General features: G+C 37.5%; 1 protein-coding gene across 11 annotated transcripts in view; it reads right to left on the bottom strand.

Annotated features, from left to right (window-relative positions):
- The window catches only part of MRTFB (myocardin related transcription factor B), a 265,761-nt gene that overhangs the window by 170,977 nt on the left and 68,498 nt on the right, over positions 1-26,286 (bottom strand). For 8 of the 11 annotated variants that reach the window (XM_059898877.1, XM_059898880.1, XM_059898876.1 and 5 more), the window contains one exon: positions 23,543-23,607. The exons of 2 other annotated variants lie outside the window; for them this stretch is intronic. The gene's annotated coding sequence lies outside the window, so the exon portion shown is untranslated. Of the gene's footprint in view, positions 1-23,542; positions 23,608-23,981; positions 24,036-26,286 lie in introns of all 11 variants that reach the window. One more of the 11 variants, XM_059898882.1, reaches the window with a different exon arrangement.

Raw genomic sequence — 26,286 nt, 5'->3', positions numbered from 1 at the left:
CACACAGTACCTTCCACACAGCAAGTGTGTGGTCAATATTTGTTCTTGAAATAGTTGTAGGAGTAGCATTAAGATTCTTAGTTTGCAACATCTATCTTTCACAGCAGATCTGTACAGAGATCTACATCATAAATTTCAACTCAATAATTTAAACGTGATTCCATAGCAACTAGGCAAAGTACTTCTTACAATACTGGGAAAGGCAAGTTCTAACTTGAGGTTCAACTCACTGAAATACTTCACAGTCATCTGCTTTTGTTCTTAGTATGAAGAGAGAGAATGACAGCATTTAACTTTCTGTAACTTCCTCTCTCTTTAAGAACACTCTAGCTTTACTACTAACAATAAATCAAAACAATTTTTCAAACATAACTAGACTATAATTTCCATAAACAAAAGGACAGAATCTTATTACTTCATAAATCTAAAATATCTATTCGAGAACAGTACACCTAATCAGGCCATAGCTGTATTTCAGACTCCCATAGACCAAAAGATACGAATTGTGACATTTTATTTTTAAAGTAACAAATGCCACTCCTTTCTGACAACGGACATTTTATAAAATATGTCATGGACAATTCTATATATAAGAAAGAGATTATGGAGAGACCTCTATGGGCTAATTTAAAACATGGCCTAAAAGAGGCAATGGGGTATGGTGGCGGTGGAATAAGACAACCTCTGAAGGCCTCTACCAGCTCAGTCATTTTAACTCAAAGGAAAGGAAAAATGGGTTCAATTTTTCATTCTTAATTAGGCTGCTTACTTTCTGAAAGTTTGCTGATTTCCATAATATTAAATTTCAACGTCTGGGCATTCATTCACATCTTATTTTTTCTTTTATAAAAAAAAATACAAGGCCTCCTTCCTCCTAGCCACTACCTCCACCCCTAATTATCTGACCAACAAAAAGCACTGCTGCTACCTTGACAGCCCTAAGTCCTTAAAAGGATAACAATGTAGAAATGTAAATACACCTCAGCTCAAAGGTGGGCTAACTATACTCAGCTATAATTTCTGCAGCATGGAAGCCACAAAACATAGTGATCACCTACCCTAACTAGGAAAGCTGTCCAGTGAATGGGACAGCTACCCAGGGAAAATGGACTGTGGTGCCTAAGTCCATGAGTTAATTAAATCTTAAAGGAAAAGCTCTCATCTGAAATTTACTAAGTCTCTCAAAGCTTACATTTAAAACCCTGTCTTTTTCAAACTTCACCACTGGAAATAATTGTGTGTTAACAAAAACAATTTTCATTTTTTTGGTTTTGATTCTTTTTGACAAATGGGATGCTCTTTGGTTTGTAAGGTGAAAGCCCAACAATTTAGTTAATGAAGACTTCATGTAACACTGATACATTTAAGAGCTAAGATTCAGCTAGATGAATAGACTAACAAAACTTCACTATGTTGTCCTGCTGAGTGAAAAATATAGAGACATCCATCTACCCCATGAGCTTCATTCATCACGTTCACTCGTCAGGTTGCTGCTGCATCTGATGAACATGAATTTCAGGAATAAGTTAGGAGACTGAGTCATGTAGCTCTGTGAAGTCTCTATCAGAATCTCTAAGAAATGGTGAAAAGGGAAGAATGAGAAAATATGCTCAGCCCAGATAATTCAAACAAATTAGGCCTTTACAGGTTCCTCCTGATCTGAATAAACAGACATTGTTCAGTACCCATCAACAGATGAATGGATAAAGAAGATGGGGGTGTGTATACACACACACACACACACACACACACACACACACACACACACACACAATGGACTACTACTCAGCCATAAAAAAGAATGAAATTCTGCCATTTGCAGCAATATGGATGGACTTGGAGGGCATTATGCTAAGTGAAATAAGTCAGAGAGAGAGACAAGTATCATATAATATCACTTATATGGGGAATCTAAAAAATACAACAAACTGGTAAATAAAACAAAAAAGAAGCAGACTCACTGATATAGAGAACAAACTGTGGTTACCAGTGGGGAGAGGGAAGGGGGGAGGGGCAGCATAGTGGTAGGGGGTTAAAAAAAGGGTTATTATGGGATTATATGAAATCATGTGTGTGAAACTTTTGAAAATTGTAAAGCACTACAGAATTTAAAGAATTTTTCATTCAATAAAATAAAAAATAGACTAAAAAAACCAACCAAATAAACAAAAACAGACAATCTTTGGTCTTTCTGGCTAAACTTTGGTTCAGGACCTCGCTGTTCTATACCATGTCAAAATTCATTTGTAATCTGTTCTGTTTTTCTCCCCCATTCTGGTTCGAGAACACCTTTTGAAAAGAAATTGTCATCCATTAACTAGGTAGATTATAAATTAAATAATACATATGTCACGTCATCATGTGATTTCATTGTTTTTTCTTCCAATAATAATCATGGTTTCTATGCCTCAGCATCCAGAAACTAGACAGAACAGAAGTTCTGAAGGGAAGTTAAGTATCACCTGATTGACAGCAGCAGTACTTTAATCCTCTTTACTATTCCATAGTACGGAAAAGGGGAGCAGGGACCAGTGCCTCGTTAAAATTGCTACTCTTTCAATCTCAATTTCAATTTCAGCACCTAAGTCACTGCAGCTTTGCTGGATTGGCTTTGTGAAGGTATTATAAGCAGACTGCAGCTGCAGCCAGCTGGCCTATGTATGTGCCTAATGCAAAAGTATAGTTTTTTGCTATTACTGTAAGATTCCGTTCTCCTAACTGAAGCAGTGGAAATGGGAATTCATGGATGTATCCCAGGGTTCCGCTAAAGTCCCTGGATCTAAAAAGCACAGAGCAATAGGGTGTCAGTAATACTAAGGGTGTTGATGACACTAAGAAAACCCCTGAGCTCATTCTTGTAGCTCAAATGTTTCCTTAGTAAAAACAAAGAACAAAAACAAATAAATGAGATGAGGCTTGAATATGGAAGAAGAAATACCTTTGTTAGATAAATAGTGTATTCTTATCATTCTCTGAATGTAATGCACCAAACTCAAGGCTTCCTTCCAAACACAATTTCCCTGAGCACCTTTAATCAGGCTTTTGCTGGGTGCTGGGATATAGACATGATCAATTCCCTGACTTTAGAGTTTGTTAGGAAGACAGACAAGAAAACAGAACAATCACAACATGGTGTGGTAAAGAACATTAGATGAGACGAGGTGTGATGGGAGCATGGGAGGGAGGCGTTTTAACACAACTGGGCAAGAGGATCAGCAAAGGGATCCCAGAGGAAATAGGAATGGAGCTAAATCCTAACAAGTAAGACAGGGGAAGGACAGGAAGGTGAGGAAGGAGGGCCACTCCACGCAAAGGGAGATGATTTGCAAATGATCTCTCTACACCAAGACTTCTTACCACTCAACGGGAAGTCCTCAGTTAGAGGAAAACGCACATTCCAAAGTACCTATCATGAGAGGGAGAAAGGCGAGCACCCTCCCCCCGCCCCCACACACAATGTTATATAAACTTCAAGACTTGTAGAGAGAAAGAGAGCGCGTGCGCCAACACTTGTTTTAGAACATACTGTTTGCTGGTCACATCATTACAAAGTCTGAGGTCAAACAAAACTGAAGAGCTAATCTTTGATGGTTTTTTTTTTTTTTTTCTTTGATGGTTTTAAAGCGATTATCAATGCATGGACATTCAGTTACGTTTGTTCAATTAGAAAAAAATTATAATTCTAAAAGATTAAAAAAAGAACAAAATAATGCCATTTGCAGCAACACGGATGCAACTAGAATTATCATACCAAGTGAAGAAAGTCAGGAAGAGAAAGACAAATACCATATGACATCACTTATATTTGGAATCTAAAATGTGGCCCAGGACTTCCCTGGTGGTGCAGTGGTTAAGAATCCGTCTGCCAATGCAGGGGACACGGGTTCAAGCCCTGGTCCGGGAAGATTCCACATGCCATGGAACAACTAAGCCCGTGTGCCACAACTACTGAGCCTGCGCTCTAGAGCCCGCGAGCCACAACTACTGAGCCCACGAGCCAAAACTACTGAAGCCCACGCGCCTAGAGCCCGTGCTCCGCAACAAGAGAAGCCACTGCAATGAGAAGCCCGTGCACCGCAACAAAGAGTAGCCCCCACTCTCTGCAACTAGAGAGAGAAAGCCCTCACGCAGCAAAGAAGACCCAACTCAGCCCAAAATAAATACATTTATAAAAAAATAAAATAAAATATGGTCCAAATGAACCTATCTACGTAACAGAAACAGACTCACTGACACAGAGATCAGACTTGTAGTTGCCAAGGGGGAGGGTGGGTAGGGGAGGAAAGGACTGGGAGTCTGAGGTTAGTAGATGCAAACTATTACATATAGAATAGATAAACAACAAGGTCCTACTGGGAACTATACTCAATATCGTGGGATAAACCATGATGGAAAAGAAGATAAAAAAGAATGTACCTATGTGTATGACGGAGTCACTTTGCTGCACAGCAGAAATTAACACATTTTAAATCAACTATACTTCGATAAAAAAATTAATAAAAAATAAATAAAAGTAGATAGAGTGCATGAGGTGGAATCACTTTAGGAAACAAAAACTCTAAGTAGCTTCTTATTTTCATATTACTCTTAATTATTTCCTCTAGTCCTTGAGAAGAGGAAAATGGGTCCCCTACCCAAAATAGTATTAAACGTCTGAGTGATAACTCATGCATTTTCTCATTTAAACCACACCAGAAGAAAAGTACCATTAAGCTAAACTCGTGGTTACACAGAGACCAAAGGAAGGAGGCTGCGTTAGAACTCAGGTTTTCTGACCCAGGAGTCTGGGTTCTGGTCTTGACACCATCACAACTCACTGCTTATTTTCTCCTCTACAGTCTTAAAGGATGGAAAATTTGATAATTTTGAGAAGCAAACAGTTAAAGGAGTAGCTTGCTCTCTCAACCATAATTTTTTTTTAAAAAGGCTCAGGTTCACATTGCTTTCTTTTTTTTTAAGAAAAAATAAAATAATACGCGTAATTCTTGGCCCTCATGGCCATTTGAAAGTAACTCCTCTACTTTTTTCCCTTTTGTTTCTTCCCTACAATTGACCACCAGCCCTACTAGTGCCTCCCAGCAAACATCTGTTATGTATTATTCAAAATCCCTAAATATAGTACCTTGATTCAGATTGGAGGGGAACTCAACCTTGTAATATGGACCCTGAGATGTTACCACATCATGTTGGTTTCACTCTATTTATAAAATAATTATAGAATTAAGGCTGTTTAATGATAAAAGTACTTTTTAAAAAAGTTATAATGTGTTAAACAAGGAATAGTTTGTTAGAGAAATATTCATTACTAAGTGAGACTAAGTTTGCAGTGAGATACTGATGTAAATCTTTATAACAATCCCCCCACATTCCACCCCCAGATTTTCCTCCTATTCAACATACTCTTGTCAGCAAAACCTGCCACCACTGTTACAGCTAGAGTTACCACGACCACCGCAAACAGTCTTAATAGGAATAAAAAGCAGATCTGTCAATTAAACCCAAGGGAACATTAGGTGTATGCAGAGTTAACTCCTGGAATATTCTAACTCATTTTTCAGAATACAGCAACCAAGAGAGTGATCTGCAACCAATGTAAAATAAACTAATACTCTGGATTTGGTCTCATAGATTTATCCTAGACCTCAACAAAATAAGATCCCTTAGACATCCAATTCTCCAAAGAGGTCCTGTTATGCACTCTTCACAGTCTCACTCCCTTCTTATGTGGTCCCGTTGCACTTTTACTTGCCTCTATCACAGCATTTATGACACTAAGAAAATGGATATAAGGCTATGAATTTTAACTGTTGTCTCAACTTCTCTGAGCCTCAATATCCTCATTTACCTTGGGGAGGAAACAATTTAAATCAAGATCTTTAAAGAACCATATTGTATAAAATTAGAAAAATTTAGCAAAAAGAAAAATAATTAAAATTACACACATGCATAGAGTAAGGAGAAGAAAGGAAATAATGAGGATCAGAGCAGAAAACCAAATTTTTAAAGAGAGAAACAAAGGAAACACAAGCTGGTTCTTTGAGAAGGTAAATAAATTTGATAAACCTCCAAATGGACTAATCAGGAACAAAGAAAGACACAAATTACAAACCAATATAAGGAATGACAGAGGTGATATTACTATACACCCTACAGATATGAAAAAGATAATAAGGGACTGTAATGAAAAACTTTATGGCAATAAATTCAACAACTTAGATGAAATGGACAAAATCTTTGAAAAATACAAAATACTGGGACTTCCCTGGTGGCACAGTGGTTAAGAATCCACCTGCCAATGCAGGGGACACGGGTTCGAGCCCTGGTCCGGGAAGATCCCACATGCCGCGGAGCAACTAAGCTTGTGCGCCACAACTACTGAGCCTGTACTCTAGAACCTGCGAGCCGCAACTACTGAGCCCACGAGCCACAACTACTGAAGCCCACGTGCCCTAGAGCCCATACTCTGCAACAAGAGAAGCCACCGCAATGAGAAGCCAGCGCACCGCAATGAAGAGTAGCCCCCACTCGCTGCAACAGAGAAAGCCCACATGCAGCAATGAAGACCCAACGCAGCCAAAAATAAATGAATTAATTAAAAAAAAAAGAAAAATACAAAATACTGAAACCCACTCAAAAAGAAATAGATAACCTGAATAGCCCTAGACCTATTTTTTTTTTTGCCCTACATCTATCTTAAAAATTGAATTTGTAGTTTAAAAATCCTCCCGCAAAGAAAACTCTGGATCCAGATGGCCTTGTTAGTGAATTCTAACAAACATTTAAAGAAAAAAATATTACCAATTCTTTCAGAAAATTGAACAGGAAGAAATATTCCCAATTTATTCTATGAAGCCAGCATTAACCAGATACTGAAGTTAGGCAGACATTACAAGAAGCTATTATGTCCCTCATGAACACAGATGCAAAAATTTCAAACAAAATTTTAGCAAATCAAACCCAACAATATATAAAAAGGATAATATATCATGACCAAGTGGGGTTTATCCCAGGTATGCAAGGCTGGTTTACCATTTGAAATATATTCAATGTACTTTACCATACTAACAAACAAACAAAAACTATACAATTATCCCAATAAATGCAAAAACATATCTAGCAAAATCCATTCCTGAAAAAGCTCTTAGCAAACTAAATATAGGAGAGAATTTCCTCAATCTGATAAAGGGAATCCACAAAAAAAATCTACAGCTAACATCACACTTAATGGTGAACGACTGAATGATTTCCCTCTGAGATGAGGAATGACATAATTATTTACATAGAAAATGCAACAGACTCTACAAAAAAGCTACTGGAATAAGTGAGTTTAGCAAAGTTGGAGGATATAAGGTCTATATACAAAACTGAATTGTATTTCTATAAATTGTATTGTACTTCTGAATTGCAATGAACAATTTTTTATTGAAATTTAAAAAAATACCACTGATAATAAGGCCAAAAAATATGAAACAGGCTAAATCTGGCAAAAGATGTGCAGGATCTGTACTTTAAAACATTGCTGAGAGAAATTAAAAACATAAATAAAGGAGAGAAATAACATGCTCATGGGTTGGAAGACTCAACACTGTTTTAAGAAGTCAATTCTCTCCAAATTGACATATAGATTCAATATAATCCCCAACAAAATCTCAGCAGGCTGTTTTGTATAAATTGATAAGCTGATTCTAAACTTCATATGGATATGTGAAGGACCTGGAATAGCCAAAACAACTGAAAAAAAAAAGAACAAAGTTGGAGGACTAACACTACCAAATTTTAAGACTTAGTATAATATAAGGCTACAGTAGTGATTAAGACAGTGTGATAGTAGCATAAAGACAGACAAACAATGAATGGAACAAAACAGACTCCAAAATAGACCCACAAGTGATTTTTGACTAAGGTGCAAAGGCAATTCAGTGAAGAGAGAATGGTCTTTTCAACAAACGGTGCTGGAAAACTAGATATCCATATGCAAAAAATATGAACTCTGATCACACCATGTATCATATGCAAAAATCAAGTCAGAATGGATCATATGCCTACATGTAAAGCCTCAAACTGTGAAACTTCTACAAGAAAACAGGAGATAATCTCTATGATCTGGGATTAGGTAAAGATTTCTTAAACATGATACCAAAAGCATAACCCTTAAAAGGACAAATTGATAAACTGAACATCAAACTTAAGAATTTCTGCTCTTTGAAAGACACTGTTAAGAGAATTAAAAGTCAAGTCGGTTTGGGAGAAAATATTTGCAGATCATTTATCTGATAAAGAATCTATATCCAGAATATATAAAGAACTCTCAGAACTCAATAATAAGAAAACAAAAGATACAATAAATACATGGATAACAGATCTGATATTTCACAGAGAAATGGCAAATAAGCACATGAAAATTTGCTCAACACATTAGTTGTTAGGAAAATGCAAATTAAAAGCACAATGAGATGATACCAAGACACACTTATTAGAATGGCTAGAATTAAAAAGACTGACCATACCAACTGCTGACAGAGATGTGGAGCAACTGGAACTCTCATACACCGTTGGTGAGAAATGTAAGAGGACACAACAACTTGAAAAATAATTTGGCAGTTTTTAAAAAGTTAAACATACACCTACCATATGATCCAGCCATCCCACTCCTAGGTATCTGCCTAAGAGAGAAGAAAGCATATGTCCATACAAAGACTTGTATATAAACTTTCAGATCAGTGTTAAAATAGTCAGTACTGGAAACACCCAAATGGCCATCAACAATGAACAGATATATACACAAATTGTGGAATACCCATATTTCTCAGGAATAAAAAGGGAAAAACTATTGATACACTCAACAACATGGATGAATCTCAAAATAGTTATGCTGAGTGAAAGAAGCCAGGCAAAAAAGAGTACAGAGTACATGAATCCACTTATATAAAACCCTAGAGCAGGCAAACTAATCTAAGCAACAGAAAGTAGATCAGTGGCTGCATGGAGGTGGGGGCAGAGAGGCGTGAGGGTAGGATTACCAAGGGGTACAAAGAAACTTTTGCAGGTGATGTATATTTTCATTACCCTTACTGTGGTGATGGTTTCAAGGGTGTATATGTGTGTCAGAATAGATTAAATTGTACACTTTAAACACATGCCATTTATTGCAGGTCAATTATGCCTCAATAAAGCTGGGGGAAAAATAACTGCTTATATTTTACAATATCCATTTTAAACTGTCCTTTTTTCATTAGCACACTGAAAATCTTTCACTGTAGCGAAGCAATTGAGATAACTGCGTCAAACACCTTTTCTTTTGACCTTTACTTTATATAAACACAACTGTAAAAGTAAATTACTATTGGATGGAAAAGTGAACAGACTGGTCTCCCTGGATTACACAGCAGTCTGTTTATTGGCTTCAAACAAAGCCCGAATGTTTAGCTAAATTACCAGTATTGAATGCTTGGTCACTTAATTCTAAAAATATTATAACCACAACCCACCCTAGAGCAATTCATTAATTCAAATAAACATTTATTGCACATGTACTCTGTCTGGCATTGCTGTACATGGTAGATTTCAGGCAGCACGGTCAGTACCAAATTACAAAGCCATTCTGCATCTAGCCTGGGAATATTCTGTAAGGTTTTAGTCATTGCATTTAAATAATACAACTAAAGAATATCAATGGAAATAGGATGACTCTTCTAATACGGTCAAAGTTAAAATAATAAATGCCAGTGATAAGATGATTAAAGAATTGTACGCTGACAGCTTAAAATTACAAAACAAAGGTATATCTTGAAACCTAAGTGAATTCAGGACAAATACTAAAAAAAGTACTTCCATACACAGCCAGAGTGGAGCTTGTCATCTTCAAGAGCTCCTGCCAGCTTGGAAGTATAAAAAGATGTGAAAAACAGGTAGACAGACCCATAATTAATTAATTAATTAATTAATTAACTAACTAACTAACTATATATAACAACTAGGCAACTTTAAGTAAATTTCCTGTTAGTAGCAGAGATGACATTCTACCACAGCACATTCTCTATTGTTTAGAGTTTAGAGAATTCCATGCCTATTGGACCAAGGATGGTAATTACATCTGATGGAAGATATAAGCTTATTTAATCATCATAAATAAAACTCAGTAAGTCCACGTCTCTTGCCACTAATATATAGGAAAATTTTAGTTTATCAAGGGTATCCATTTGAAAACCTATACCGTCTTTTTTCCCCTCCAGTGGTACTTCTCTTTTAGGATTTTTTAATAAAAGAATCCAATGAACTCATGCAATGGACAAAAAAATCAATAATTATCCCTTGTTAGAGAAAACTGTTGATGCATTGTGCTTCAGATTCCCTTAGACATTGTTATTCCTTTCCTAAAACTTTCAGGCTGCCTTTGAACTATCATGTTTTCTGTTCTCAAAGGAACAATTTTACCAAACGATAAGCTTTTAGTGAATTTTGACTGACACAATGATTCCCTGTCACATGTTCTAAACACATCATACCCAAATTCATACCCACATTAAACACTGCTAATCTCCTAAATATTCGGTAACCACGGCATTCCAGACCACAGGTTCTGTGAGCATAGTTTGTGAATATTCTCATTCCCATAGAGAAGCAATAACCATTAAAACAAAAGATGAAAAACAAACCAGAGTATTCAGTCATTTTAACTTCTGGTTTTTGTTTTACAGATTTGTAAAAATGAAAATGATTTTGTTTTAGGTAAAATGGTAGGAAATATGTCCAAAAAGTAGAGACATTGAACAGCTGTTAACATAAACTTCCCATTATGGAACTTTTCCATCTCTCCTCCAATATTTACTTTAATTAAAATGGTGAAATGACACCTGTTGCAGTTGGAGTTCCACTCAAGCTGAGAACCAAATCTGTGTTTCTTCACAACACCTCCACTGTCCATTACTGCCCTGTTACAGTCCCTTTTGGAGGAAAGTATTGTTCCGTCACCTAACATCTACCGACAATTTATAACGTGCCAGGCACTGTGCTAACCACTTCAGAGGCAGCATTTCCACGAGCCCACACAACAATTCTGTGATGGAGCATTTCACAGCTTGGTAGAGTGTTAATGACCTGAAGAACCTGCCCAAGGTCACAGAGCTATTTCCCTTGACAAACAGCACAGATGAAATCCTGAACTCCTCGGCAGTGAGTCTCCCAAGCCAGGCCCCAAGCGGGAGCACACCTGTCTGAGAGCGTGGACTGCTGGAACCGTGAGCACTTGGTGTTTGTTTTTTCTCAGTGTGGTTATTATTCTCTCATTCACTTTAATCGGACTGTAAGTTTTAACATGGAAGAGGAACAACGTCGTGACAGGACTACGTGTATGTGACAATTTCTCTCCCACGCTTTGTTATCGTAATCTTGTCGTCAGGCAAGGTCTCTTTTCTAAGACGACAAGACTGCCGTAGAGCTATGGGGTAGAGTAGCTAGAAGTGTGATTATTACTTCTGACCACGTGTAAAGTGGTGCTGAACATTTAAAACAACTCTGATTTAAAAGCGTATCCGTGTTTTTCATATAAGTAAATAATACAGCATAAAGTTATAAATAGGATACAGGAAGGAGTACTTTATCCTTCATTCCTCCCCAGGCTTGACCTTTGATTCACGACAGCCTGAACAGCGCTTGCAAGTGGTGCTCCTGGAGCCCCTTTGGGGCACCAGTCCAGCCTTCCGCTGCCCTCTGAAGACGAGCTGTTCTCTGTACGAGAGTCTCATGGACAACATGCTTGTAAAGAAGTTTACAAACCACGCGCTTCCACCCTTACAGCATTTCTGCACACTGTTTGGCTATCTCTGAGACGAAGAATATAACTGACTTAAATCCAAGCGTTACGAACACAGGAGCAAGAACTGGTTGAAGACCTTCTGCATTCTCTGTCTAATAAGAAATACTATTCAGTGAGAGCATAATCAAGATCTGTCACTACTTAAACTACAGAAACCACAGCTGAAGTACATTAGAAATGTCTGTTTACATACAGAATACGTATTTATTACTTAGAATCACTTACCAGATTCTTTACAACTGCTAGGCAACACGTTAGCCTAAATTCCACACACACTTAATCAGAGGTGCGTTTCAATTGTACATACTTTCCATAACTCAGACAAATTTTTCCCTAATTAGACTAAATCTGAGTAGCAATAAAATATTCGGATTCCAACCCCCCCGTAATTTAATGCTCCTTTTTGAACTGTATTTATCAGTCATCAAAAAATCCAAAAATTAATGGAAGGAAATAGTACATATGTGAAAGCGATCTTGTTGTTTTAGGTGGTGCAGTAGAAGAGTGACCCTGACAAACCCCGAGCCCAGCTGCATAAAGGATTCAGGCCTCTTTCTTCAGGGCCGCTGTTCACCAACATCTGTAAGGGCCGCTGACTCCTTCTCTGACAGCTAGGCTGTGAACTTTTCTAGTTTGAATGATGTTACCTCTGAAGAATTAATTAGTAAACAATGAAGCTAAGTACCTCTTAATAAAAATCATTTCAGAATACAGAATAAGCTAAACTCTATCTGAGGCATATTAACTATTTTTTTCCCAGGAGCTGATAAGGGGTACCTCCAAAAATCAACATTCTTTAATTTCAGCTCTGTAACTGATTTCAACAGGGATACAGTTTGCTGGGGTCTGGGGTCTCAGCACAGAGATTTTTCCGTGTATTATTTCACTAATTTATGCAGGAGTCAAATCCATAATTTTGATCATTAAAATCTGAAATGTATTCTCTTTCCCAGTCTTTGAGCAGTTTTGGTAAAATTCAGAATGCACAAAGTCTTAGTCTATTAGATATGTGTTGAAACTCCATTTGAAAGAATAAGCATTAATCTATAAACCAAAAGAAAATTATCTGTGTTATATTTTAAATATATACCTTACAGTAATTTAAAAAGCTGGGATACTATAATCTACTCAATTTGAGTTTTTAGAAATGCTCCTTTAGATTAACTTGCTAAAAGACACTTGCCTGCATTGGGAGTCAGGCAAATTTAGTGAAAGTTCTTCGGTGAAAATTTAAATAAATAAATAAATATGGCTCACCCCTACTGCAGGGGGGAAAGAAAGGAATCTACGCAGTAAACAAAGACACTTAAAATATACGCAATTTACTAGAATATCTTGTCATATGGCAAGGTAGTAGGACAAGAGTGTTTAGCCCACAAAAGTAATACAATTGTATTTACACCTTAAAATGAAAACAAAAAGCACAAAAACCAAAAAACCATCGTTCCCAAGTGTCAACATAATATTACTACTTTAGATAAACAAGGCCCTATTTTTCTAATATTTAAATAATAAAAATTATGCCATATCCAAGCTACCAGTGATTTGGATTTCTTGAATATAGAGGGAAGACAAAGCTGGAAGCACACTCACCTCAAAATTAAAGGGTAAAAAACCAAAGTCAAATTCCATTTCTACACTAGTGTTCCAACGGCTATTAAGAGATAGGAATCAGGAGTCAGATTTCAAGATGCCAAGATCTGAAATCTGCAATTCATCTTATTTTTATATAAAAGATGAAACTAAATTAACATCTGCTATTCAGAATACAAAATGTAAGTCTTGACGTGAACTGAGTTCTTACTTTTAAGGTGAACTTCCAGTCTTTTCCATTCACAAATAGGACTTGATTTATTAAGTTCCCTGCTTTGTATCTCCAGAGTTGACCAAAGCACATTTTCTTAGTACAATCTGTATTGTTCCAAGTGTTTTATAAACATCTTTTGTGAGAGTTTACAGGAGTGATCTGAAATCATATCCAAGGTTTCATCCTATGAGTCAGTTATTCTTAAAAGGAAATAGAATCTGTCTTTATCATCTTTATTTCCCTATCTATCACAAATCTAATTCTAATCACAAAATTTTAAAAAATAATTAGCAGACCTGTCAGTAGATAATTACTGACATTAAATACTCGGCAGGACAAAGAAAAAAAAAAAAAAAGGAAAAGGCATAAGTTCATTACCTGGACATGAAAATTACAGGTCTGTACAATATCTGAGCTTTTATAACAGTCCTTTAGCCACTAGGTAAGCTTGTCCACTATGTAGCCCTGTACTGATAACTCCCAAATCCATATTTCCTGTCCTCACCTGAGATCCAGACTGTCCGTCCAGCTGCCTGCTGAACCTGTTCTCCTGAATTCATTCACAAAGATATTTACTGAACACCTATTATGTGCCAAGTATAGCATGCTGGGCTCTGAAGGTTCAGAGCGAAGAAAACAAGACAGTCCCTGTCTTCAAGGGGCTTCCAACTGTGAAGAAAGCCAGACCAGTCTAATAATCATAAAAATATGTAACATACAAACTGTGATTAGTTCTATGTTCCAGTCTAAGTTGGTCTAAAACTGAACTCAGTTTACCCACTGCACTCCGGTCTGCCTGCTCCCTGAACTCATTCTCGGATGGAAATGTGCCATCACAGGTTACCAAAGTCACAAATGTGGGAGGCATGCTTGGCCCTCCCTTCCTCCTCAGATCTTCTTAATCTCAGTATTTCCAGAGTAGATGTACATGGTTGGCTCTGCCCAGAACAACCTTCTTCCACTTCTTCTGGGAACTCCCAATGAGATGGTGGTAGACAGCTTCCAAAGATCCCAGTGCCAGGTGAAAGCACAAAACCCAAGACCAAGAGAGCCCCTGGGATTTTAAAAACTAAAGTTGTGAAAGAGGAGCTCTTTCCTCCTCTTGGTTGGAGAGTATGACAATGGCCCCTGCCATATGCAGATGCCCGAGGGAGCAGAGATGGGAGAAAGAATCTCTGTGTTGATGAGACACTCAGTTCCAATCCACAGGGTCTCTGGGTTTTCCTGGTTTCTGCAGCATTTCATACCTTTTACAACCTTCTCCAGGAACCTTCCAATTAATCCCTCTTTTAACTTGATAGTTTGAGGAGGGTTTCTGTTACTTGTAGCCAGGATTCTTGACTAATAGCTCCTAAACACTTCCAGCCTGTGTCTTATCCAACTCTGCCACGAATACCTTAGTTCAGGTCCTCATCACCTCTTACTGGACTAGTTCAACAGCCTAATGGGTCTCCTGTCCCCAGTCCTGCCCTTGCATCTAGCATCCATAATACAGCAGCCAGAGGGACCACATCACTCTCCCCCTGCTGGAGAGTGGCTCCAGCATCAATACGGGCAAAATCTAACTTCCTTAACAGGACACACCCAGCTCTCTACAGTCAATCTTCCTCTCCAGGCAAGCAACATTTCATACTCTGACTATATGGAAATACTTGGGCTATGGCTTAGACACACACACACACACACACACACACACACACACACACACACACACACATCAATGCTGAACTGATTGGTAAGCAGGATATTTTCCTTTCTGAAAACGTGGAAAACCTGAAGAAATTAAAGAAAAGTGGTTTTCTTTAGGCTCACTTCTAGGCATCAAAGTCATCACACCTATGCCTACATTTGCCTACATTTTATTACACTAAGAATGCTAAATACAGCTACTATAAGATATCTGGTCCCAGACATATTGTATACACAGTAGCAAGAAACTGAAGGAGAGAATCAATGACTCTAACTAAAAGTTCTGATTGTTACCCACCTTTGTGAATTGAGCACAACACTTTGAATATACTAAAATCCACTGAGTGGTATGCTTTAAATGGGTGAACTTCATGGTATTTGAATTATATCTCAAGAGAGCTGCTGTAAGTGTTCACTCTTCAGTGAGGCATTCTCACCCAGATACAGGAGACTACTCCTTCCTGCCTTCTGTGGACGTCCACTGTCCTCTGTGGATGCTTCTAGCTTGGCATGTGAGCTCTTGTTCACATGAGGATAGGGCCATGTCTCACTCACCTCTGGATCCCCAAGCCCAATCAAGTGCTCAGTACATACAAAACACTTAAAAATGTTCACAGAATGACGCATGAATTCTGAGCTAGGCAGAACACTGAAAGACATTTTTCTAATTTAGAAAAAGGCACATTCGGTATTAGGTTAGGAAACTTGGTCTTCTCACTTTGAATTAGATGAGAATATTTGAAAAACACGAAAGATATTTAAAACCTCTAACCCACGGTATAGTTAACAGCTGACCATTTAATTTTGCACCAGTTTTTAAAATGAGAGATGTGTAGAAATAAGGTGTGATTTTTTTAACTTACAGAAAATTTCAAACAGAGACAAGACTACATAAGCAACCAAAGAGAAATAGATAAGCTGGTGTTCATGAAAATTAAAAACTTCTTCAAAGAACATTAAAAAAAAAGTGAAAAGACAATTCACAGAATGGGAGGAAATTTTTACAATTCATGTATCTGATAAGGACATATGCGGTGGGAAGGGTGCATCTAGAATATACAAGGAAATCCTATAACTCAACAATAAAAAGACAACCCAATTTTAAAAGCGGGAAAAGAATCTGAATAGGTATTTCTCTAAAAAAGATACACAATTGGACAAGAAGCACATGAAAAGATGTCGACCTCATCAGCCATCAGGGAAACGCAAATCAAAGCTACGAGACGCCACTTCACACCCGCCAGAATGGCTACTATGAAAAACAAAACAAAACAAAAAACAACAAGTGCTGGCAAGGATGTGAAGAAACTGGAATCCTCTAACATTGCTGATCAGAACGTAAAATAGTACAGCCGCTTTGGAAAACAGTTTGGCAGTCCCTCAAAAAGTTAAATATAGAATTACCATGAGACCCAGCAATCCTACTCCTAGGTATAAATCCATGAGAAACGACAGCAGATGTCCACCCAAAAAACTTGTACACGAATGTTCACAGCAGCATTATTCATAATAGCCGAAACATGGAAACCACCTAAGTGGCCATCAAGGGATGAATAAACAAAATGTATATATCCGTGCCATAGAGTATTATTTAGCAACAAAAAAGAATGAGTTCTGATACATGCTACAACACAGATGAACCTCAAAAACATGCTAAGTGAAAGAAGCCAGACACAAAAGGTCACACATATTTTATGATTCCATTTATATGACATACTCTAAATAAGCAAATCCACAGACACAGAAAGTAGAACGGTGGCTGCCACGGGCTAACGAGAGGGAAGAATGGAAAGTGACTGCTACTGGGCCTGGGTTTCTTTTTGGGGTGATGAAAGTGTTCTGGAATTAGACAGTGGGAATCCGTGCACAACTCTGTGAATATACTAAAATCCACCGAATTCTATGCTTTAAACGGGTGAACTTTATGGTATGTGAATTACATCTCAATAGAGCTGTTACAAAAAAAAAATTACTGCACAAAATCATATAGTGACACCTTGTGTAGGGGTCTGATTGAATCACTTTGTCTGCTACAGGATAACCTGTCATAAAAAAAACCAAAAAAACACACAATCTGTTCAAATGAGGAAATGATTTATTTTCCTACCACCAAATCCCTACAATGACCAACCATAATATCAAATCCAAAGTAAAAAGAGGAAAGAATGAAAGAGCACACTGCAATTCTCTGGCAGGTATGAAATGGAATTAACCAAAGACTGCACAAAGAAAAATGTTTATCAGAACCACTCACTTCCCTTTGATTACACAGATTTAAACAAGTCCAAGTCCTTTTTAACTCATGAGAAAATGTGCCAGCTTCTTTATTAGCACAGAGCAAGGAAAAACAAGCATTCTCTCCTATAACAAAATTAACATCCCACAGAAGGTCTGTTTGTACTTGGCCGTCATGAACCTTTCATCTCAGAGCACTGCTAAATTAAACAAGCCTATGTTGTATTGAACACAATGAGCCAGATACCCTGGCAGGCTCCTAAACTTTACCAGTTAATGTTGAAGAACATTAGAAATAAAAAGGACGGTAAGAATGATGGTGATGGTGGTAATAAAGCAGCTGTGTCTTCATTCCACGCAACGTTTCACTAATCTACAATAATGGAAACATTCTAACAACTGTGAGACCCTTTTCTCTGTTGGTGTACACAAGAAGAGCCAGAGAGATCTGGATTCAAGTCATTGCTTTGTTTTTGTTTTTTGTTTTAAGCACACTAGCCGAGTGCCCAAGGACAAATCTCATAACCAAGGCCTTCTATTCTCTAAAACTGGAGTGACTGTATCTAGCCTCAGAGAGTCATTAGAGAACAAAACGAGAGAACACACACAAGAGGTAGAGCCCAATGCTCTATGCGTACATCCCCACCATAAAAATCCTCACTGCTCTCAACTCTTCAATGCAAATACTGATTCTGGAGCTTGTATCACAGTGTAAGTAATTGACATCAACCTTTCTTTTCTACCCCAAGGACATCTAAGCAACTGAAATATCCTATGAAAATTCCATATTGAATAAATTATTCCCCCTCCCATATAACTGAAAGTAAGAAAGCCATCCATAAAGTCTGTTTTAAATGTATTAAATCAGGGCATGACACAAAGCATTCATTCACCTAAGAGGTATTTAAAAGCAATGAACTGAGAGAGACACACCAAGAGAAACACTTACTATGAGAGACAAATGCCTATTTTCCAGTGCAATAATTGGTAACCTTTCCATAAAGATTGATGCAATCTGATTATAATTCCCAAGTGTCAGTAATCAGTTCTTAAGGTAAAAGAAAAAGGAAGTGGGATGGTTTCAAGTGCTCCAGAAAAGATGTAGGAGGATATCCCTTCCCACTGACAGCAATTAACGTTTGAGTGATGGCTGCTAGAACATTCAGACTGAAAAACTTTGTTACATTAGAATAGACTGAAATCTACTTAAAACAAAACTTACTGGGTTTAGCAGACACAAACATAACCCTCACCATGAACTAGGTGTCCTCTCTGAACAAACTGGAACGAAGGTAAAGCTTGTATGGACTTCCCATATTTGTCATCACAGTGCTAGGATATGCCATCCTCCCATGCTGGAAGTCTACTTAAAGAGAGCATCTAGACTCTGCAGCGGTAGACGGTCAGACTCCCTCCGCCCAGCTCCAGACAATGTTCCATCACACCACAACACCAGGAAAAGTTTCTAGGGTTAGCAAGGAGGGAAATGTCTCAAGGGCAATGGGACATTCGGAGGCTGGAGACAGCTATTCCTGGAGAGTTTCACTAAGCACCACGTTCATTATGGAACTTGTGGCCCAAAGCTATTGTTCTCTACCCCTCTTTCCAAAACTCTCCCCTTAAGACTCAGAGTTTAATAAAACCTCTCTGGGGGGCTTCCCTGGTGGCACAGTGGTTAAGAATCCACCTGTCAATGCAGGGGACGCGGGTTCAAGCCCTGGTCCGGGAAGATCCCACATGCCGCAGAGCAACTAAGCCCGTGCGCCACAACTACTGAGCCCACGTGCCATAACTACTGAAGCCCGTGCGCCTAGAGCCCGTGCTCCACAACAAAAGAAGCCACCTCAACGAGAAGCCTGTGCACCGCCACGAAGAGCAGCCCCCGCTCACCGCAACTAGAGAGAGCCCACGCCCAGCAATGAAGACCCAATGCAGCCAAAAAAAAAATATAAATAAAATAAATAAAAAATAAAACATTGATCTCACAAGTGAAAAATAATACAGTCCTTTAAAAAAAACAAAACAAAAAAAACCCCAAAACAAACAACAACAACAAAAACCTCTGTGAGAGACCAACTCATTACAGATACTACAGGAGTAAGGCCAGAGTGCTGGCTTTGCTAGGGAGCTGTTATCCATATCGCATATAAGCACTTAACAAGTTTTTTGCCCTCCTACTGCAGTTCAGTACTCTCACCCTGACCATGAAACAGTTTCATCTAAATATTCTACCACCACAAACCCTGTATATGAAGACAGAACTTCTCCTCTTTCTAACTTTCCAATCAAATAACCACTTACACTGCCAGTCTAAGCTTTAAGCTTTATGCCTAAAATAGGAAGAAACTTGCAAATGCACAGAATCCAACCCATTAAATACTTAAGAATGTCTTGAAATCTGTTTAAATACAGTATAAAAATTTTTACAAATGCAGCTAAAAGGAGAAATAAATGATAAAGTCTTAAGTTTAATTAAGACTCCAGTTTTACTACTACTAGTAATGTCTCACTTTCCAGGAGTATTTTTAGAATTGGGGTTTTAAAGCATGCAATTAAAGAAATTAACTCATCAGTGAAATGAAAGCTACAATATAAGCAAATCCCTATACCACTGCAAAAAAGAGATATAAGAACCCAGAACTTTGGTTATTTTAGAAAACGAATACAGGATCATACCGTTAGCCACAATATGATATCAGAGGGTAAAGTCCAGGAAATCTAATTAATTTAGACCCTACTAATGAAGACTCAATAATTTCCTTTCAAGTCTGCCTAGATTTAACTTTAGACTATTTATTAAGGAAGGAGTTGCTAAGAAAATTAAAGTACAAATAAAAATTGCTAGGGGATTATTTAATAAGTTAAATTTTTTTACATGCAATAACTGCTGCTAAAATACTGATTAAAACTAGCACAAGCATTCTTTAGAATCCCATACTCCAGTGGAAACAAAATGTATGAAACAAGAGTCCTCAACATTGCTTTAATCTATTAGATAATTGTTCCATTCTCTCTGTTTATTTTGGCTGTGAAAAGCTGGTTATGAGTCAGAAAAGCTTAATAGGCAGGATACTTAACAAAGATTTACACATTCTTCTTAATGGCTAGCAATCTATTTATCTACTTTTATTTTTAATAAATGCTGAACCCCAATTAAAATATAACTCAATTTCTCTCCATTATAACTTAAAATATATTTGGGGGCATTTACTTTATCCTTGTCTTCAAATAACATAACTGAAAGATATTCCCATGTCTGTAATATGAAACACAAATGGGTTCTTTAATAAGATCTAGTACCTGACCTACTTCACTTACTTTGCCCTTAACAGCAACAACAAAAAACAGACAAAAAAGCAGATTTAAAACACAGTAGTATATGTGATTCTGCAAAGAAACGGGACAGAATCCAAATCAACAGTCCAAACAAAACATCACAAAATGTTACGGTAGCAAGTGTCACTACAATTATGCATGTCTAGATTCAGATGCATTTAAAAATCACAGATGCTAGTTTTATTATCCAAGAAATTAAATTTCTTAATTAAAATTTAAGGCACTTCTCATTTACATCTTAATTCTAACTTAACAATGATGATATTCACCAATCATTAATTCCTTCAAAAATGACCTGAGTGTCTGCCATGTACATGCCAGATATCACATTAGTTGCTGGATGTAAGATGGTGAATAAAACACACTTGGTCCCAGCCTCAACAATGTTAACTTGGAGTGAAAAGTAAAGCACCCACATGAAAGGCATTCTATAAGATGCATTTTATGTCAAGGAAAAAGAGATGAATTTTAACTGGCTTTTTATTAAGTCAAAGAACAAACAGTAGGTCAATAACACAGTTGGTATCTGTTTCATGTGAGACCTTCCTTAGGTAACCCTTATTTGATTGAAATAAAATCTAAAACAAACATAAAATTAGATCTCACATTCATATCAGAAACTGGCAAAATCCTTTGGACAGATGAGACTCAACATCAATATTCATAGGTTTACACGTGAATACATATTCACATAACTCAGTAATATTCTGTTATCACGCAGATTTGTAAATCACATTCTGTATGCTATTCTACAATTGGTATCCATTTTTGAAAGATGTTAAGAAGTTAGTTTTTAAAGCTTCTTTAAGCTCCACTGTAAGTGAAGAAAAAACAAAGGTATTACTCTCTATAAAGGAAAACTTTCAGTATCCAAGACAATTAGTTAGTTGCCAATAATTTTAAAATATTTATAATGAGTTAATCAGGGCAATAGACCTAAACACAAAGAACTCAACATATTTTAACATTTTCATCACATTTAAAGTCCAAGAGAGTGTCTCAATTACACATGAGAATCACAGGTATGTTCTCGATGAGGAAATTCTTTATGCAAGACTATCAAATGAAAGAGGTCTTTAAAACATAAAAGGTTTACTCCAGTCAAAAACCCTGCTATCTCAAAAAAGATACTGGGGCTTCCCTGGTGATGCAGTGGTTAAGAATCCACCTGCCAATGCAGGGGACACGGGTTCGATCCCTGGTCTGGGAAGATCTCACATGCCACGGAACAACTAAGCCCGTGCGCCACAACTACTGAGCCCGCATGCCACAACTACTGAAGCCCGCATGCCCAGAGCCCATGCTCTGCAACAAGAAAAGCCACCACAATGAGAAGCCCGGGCATCGCAATGAAGAGTAGCCCCTGATCGCTGCAACTAGAGAAAGCCCGTGCGCAGCAACGAAGACCCAATGCAGCCAAAAATAAATAAAGGAATAAAATTAAAAAGAAAAAAAAGATACCATTTTTTTCTCCTATTGGACTGGCAAGGATTAAAAAGATGAACAAAACTCAGTGTGGGTAGTTATACTTCTAAGAAGATAAATGAACATGTATACAATGATATAAGTACAGGGTTAATCAACACACTATTATCCACTAGAAACAATCTAAATGGTCATCAAAGGAATGATTCAATAAAGTATGGTGCCTCTAAAACAATGGAATAGTACATGGTCAGTAAAATGATCATTTATGATTATGCATGTCTTTTACAATTCATGTGTAGAGATATATAAAAATATTGTTGCATTTAAAAATGACCAGGGGCTTCCCTGGTGGCGCAGTGGTTGAGAATCTGCCTGCTAATGCAGGGGACACAGGTTCGAGCCCTGGTCTGGGAGGATCCCACATGCCGCGGAGAGACTGGGCCCGTGGGCCACAACTGCTGAGCCTGCGCGTCTGGAGCCTGTGCTCCACAACAAGAGAGGCCACGATAGTGAGAGGCCCGCGCACCGTGATGAAGAGTGGCCCCCACTTGCCGCAACTGGAGAAAGCCCTCGCACAGAAGCAAAGATCCAACACAGCCATAAATAAATAAATAAATAAATAAATAAATAAATAAATAACCGACCACCATATAGAGTGTAAACCAATTCATTTAAAGATTTGTATATAAATACTTCTATATTCATAGATAAGTTTCTAAAAGGATTTTCACCAAAATATTAATATTAATGGCAGCCATTTCTGGGTGGCAGGAATTAGGTGTCATTGAGGGAGGTTTTTTCTCACTATTATAATAAGAAAATAAACAACACATTTTCGTTTAAGAAAATGAAGTGTTGCAATCTCACCAAGTGGCTTCAAATCCCTTCAACTCCCTACTTTAAAATCAAAGTTTTCACGGAATGTTGCAAGTATATATAATCACCAAACAGCTTATGGATTTCCACCTGTGGGACCTCCTTCTCAGCACCACGCTTTAAAACAATGAGATGATGGAAATTTAAAGATTCAAGTCAAAGAAGTAAGGAAGCCAAATGACCTTATTCAAACAGCCCACATTTCCTGGCATCTACCTTAAGAACCTCAGGTTTTATGAACTTAAACACTCCTAAAACAATCTCCCTCTTACATCTTAAGAAAGCAGGCTATGGAGAGGAATTTTTAAAAAATAAGAGACATTTCCTTTAAAAAAATTAAATCATAAAAAACTTACCTCAGTAAAAATATTTAATTATTTTCCTGTCTTACATTCTCTTTCTTAGCACCTTTACTGTGAACCTAGGGGGGAAAAAAGTTAAAATTACTTTTAATTGAACATCTACTCATGCCAGGCAGGGTGGTCAGAGAAAGCCTCCTGGAGAACATGAAGTCTGAGAGGAATCGGAAAGAATAAAATACAAGTTACTAAAATGGCATGACTGGGAAGGAAAATGAGCAGGTGCAAGTGGAGTAAATAACTTTTCCTAAATGGTTGGAGGACCTACACATGACTGTATTCAACCTTGCAGCAGGTGAAAAGCTGGGTTGCTAGACTCAGAACACCTGCATCTGAGTCTCAGCTCTACCACTTCCTAGCTTGTCTGATCTTGAGCAAGTCCATAAACCCATGTGCTTCGGTTTCCCCACGTGCATAATAACAGGATCCAACTCACAGGACTGCTGAGGGTTATGTGAGATAATCCACATCGGGGACTTTAAAACAGTTCCTGTAACATAATAAATGTTCAATGAACATCAATTTTCGCTTTTATTATTACATGTTCTTACATAAAATAAATCCATTTGCCTCTCACCACCTCCACCACCACCATTATTATTACTGTTACTATTATTATTGAGAAATGGCATAAGCCTTATCTTCAAGGGGTTTACAATGTACTGGGTGACAGATGAATTACCCAGACACATAATATGAGGCAAAAGAAAGATCAAAGTTAATTATTCATTTACTTATTTTAAAATATCTGAGTGTCTGTTCTTTGCCAGGTATTTTGCATTCTTTGGTGGACATGAGGGACATAGTTTCCCTCCTCACAGTTTCCAGTCTATCAAGGCCCAGCTATAGAACCGACAAGCTACACGTGGAGACAGATCGTGTTTTTTACTGGGTGCAGGGCAGCACATATCTGAACTGGTAGAATTAGGCAGCAGAACATTCTGGGTGGAAGGGATGGCGTTAGAGGAAACACGGGGCCTTTGGGGAAAGCTAAGCAGCCTCTGGTCAGGGTGCATCGGAGAGGGCAAGCAGCAGCAAGGCTAGAAAGGCAGGCAGGAGGGGCCTCAAACACAGGGCTGAGTTGGTTCTCTTCTCAGTATACTGATTATCCTGCTCGGAATGAATCACAACTTGCTTTTAACTTCAAGTCTAGCATCGTTTTATTATTTTTCTTCTTTTCTTTTTTTCTCTTTTAAAGGGGAGAGGGGAAAGAGGAAGAAGAAAAAGAGCACAGCAACCTCAACCCATGTTGCCGCTGGCAGTGATGGTGGTGGAAGTGGCACTAAGTGATGAGTCCCAAGCTCTATTTAATTCTCCCAACATTCTTACCAAGCCAGAAATGTTCCTTTTACTGATTAGGAAACTGAGGCTCAGAGTAGTCAAATAGATCCCCAGATGTCCACAGAGCTCATAAATGCAGCCACAGAATTTAACTGTAAGCCTGACTCCCAAGGCTTTCTTTTCTCTTAGGCAAAAACGTATAAAGGATTCTGCAGAATTTAACGTCTGTTAAAAACTACTTAAAACTTCAGGGTATACAAACTTCTGTACTTACACAGAAATAGACAGCCTTCATACAAACAATCAAAACCACTTAGAAAAGATAAAGGAAGAGAAGATCTCACAAAAACAATATATATATATACACACATGTATATGTATATATATACACACACACACAATAAATTTAATAAGAAATGGGCAAAACCTATATGAGAAAAACTTGAAAATGCTCCAGAAGGATTCAGGAGTAAAACCAAACAAATGAAAAAATACACAATGTTCTTGGATAGGAAAATTCAATATCCGAAAGATATCAATTCTCCCTATGTTTATAAATTTAACACGATCTCAATTTGCTTTTTTTTTTCTGGAACTGACAAATGATTCTAAAGTTCACATGGAAAAATAAACAAGCAAGAATTGCCAGGAAAACGAAGGGCAACAGGCGAAACTAGTTTTACAAGGCATTAAGACATTTTATAAAACCAATAATGTGTACTTGTGCAGGAATAGAAAGACTTAATGGAATAGAACAGAAAGTCCAGAGATGCACCCCAATACATCTGGAAATTCAGAATATAATGAAGGTGTATTGTATTCTGAAACAAATGGGTAAAGATAACTGGTAGCCATATGGAAAAAATTGAATCTATATATCACTCCTGAACACCAGAATAAATTCTAAATGGATAAAAAGTTTAAGTGTAAAAATGAAACCATAAAAGAAAAAAACACTGAAAGAAAAAAAATGGGCCAAATCCAAATTCTTGGAGGCCTTTCCGTGACTCAAAATCCAGACACCATAAAATATTAACTACTTAAAATTTAAAGAAAAAACTTTAAAGCCTTCTCTATACCAAAATACATGACAGTAAATTTTTTTAAAATGACAAGCTTGAGGAAATTGCAACTCACATCACAAAGGGCTAATCTCTCTAATTTATAAATTCCTAGAAACTGATAAGAAGCAATCCAAAAGAAAAACGCGCAAAGGGCATGAACAGATAGTTCATAAAAAAGGAAAGAGAAACAGCCTTTAAGCATATGAAAAGATGCTCAGCCTCATTCATAATCAAAGTAATGCACATTAAAACCACGAGTAACTTTTCACCTATCAGACTGATACAAATCCAAAGGTTGGTAAACACTCTATTGGGAGAGGCTATGGAGACAGGTACTCTAAAGCATTACTTGCAGGAGTTCAAAATTGTACAACCCTGAAAGAGGGCAGCATTTAT

Source organism: Balaenoptera ricei, chromosome 15, assembly GCF_028023285.1.
Source record: "Balaenoptera ricei isolate mBalRic1 chromosome 15, mBalRic1.hap2, whole genome shotgun sequence".
Lineage (NCBI taxonomy): Eukaryota > Metazoa > Chordata > Mammalia > Artiodactyla > Balaenopteridae > Balaenoptera > Balaenoptera ricei.
Note: the sequence above shows the minus strand (reverse complement) of the source record. Positions and strands in the feature narration are given on the sequence as shown.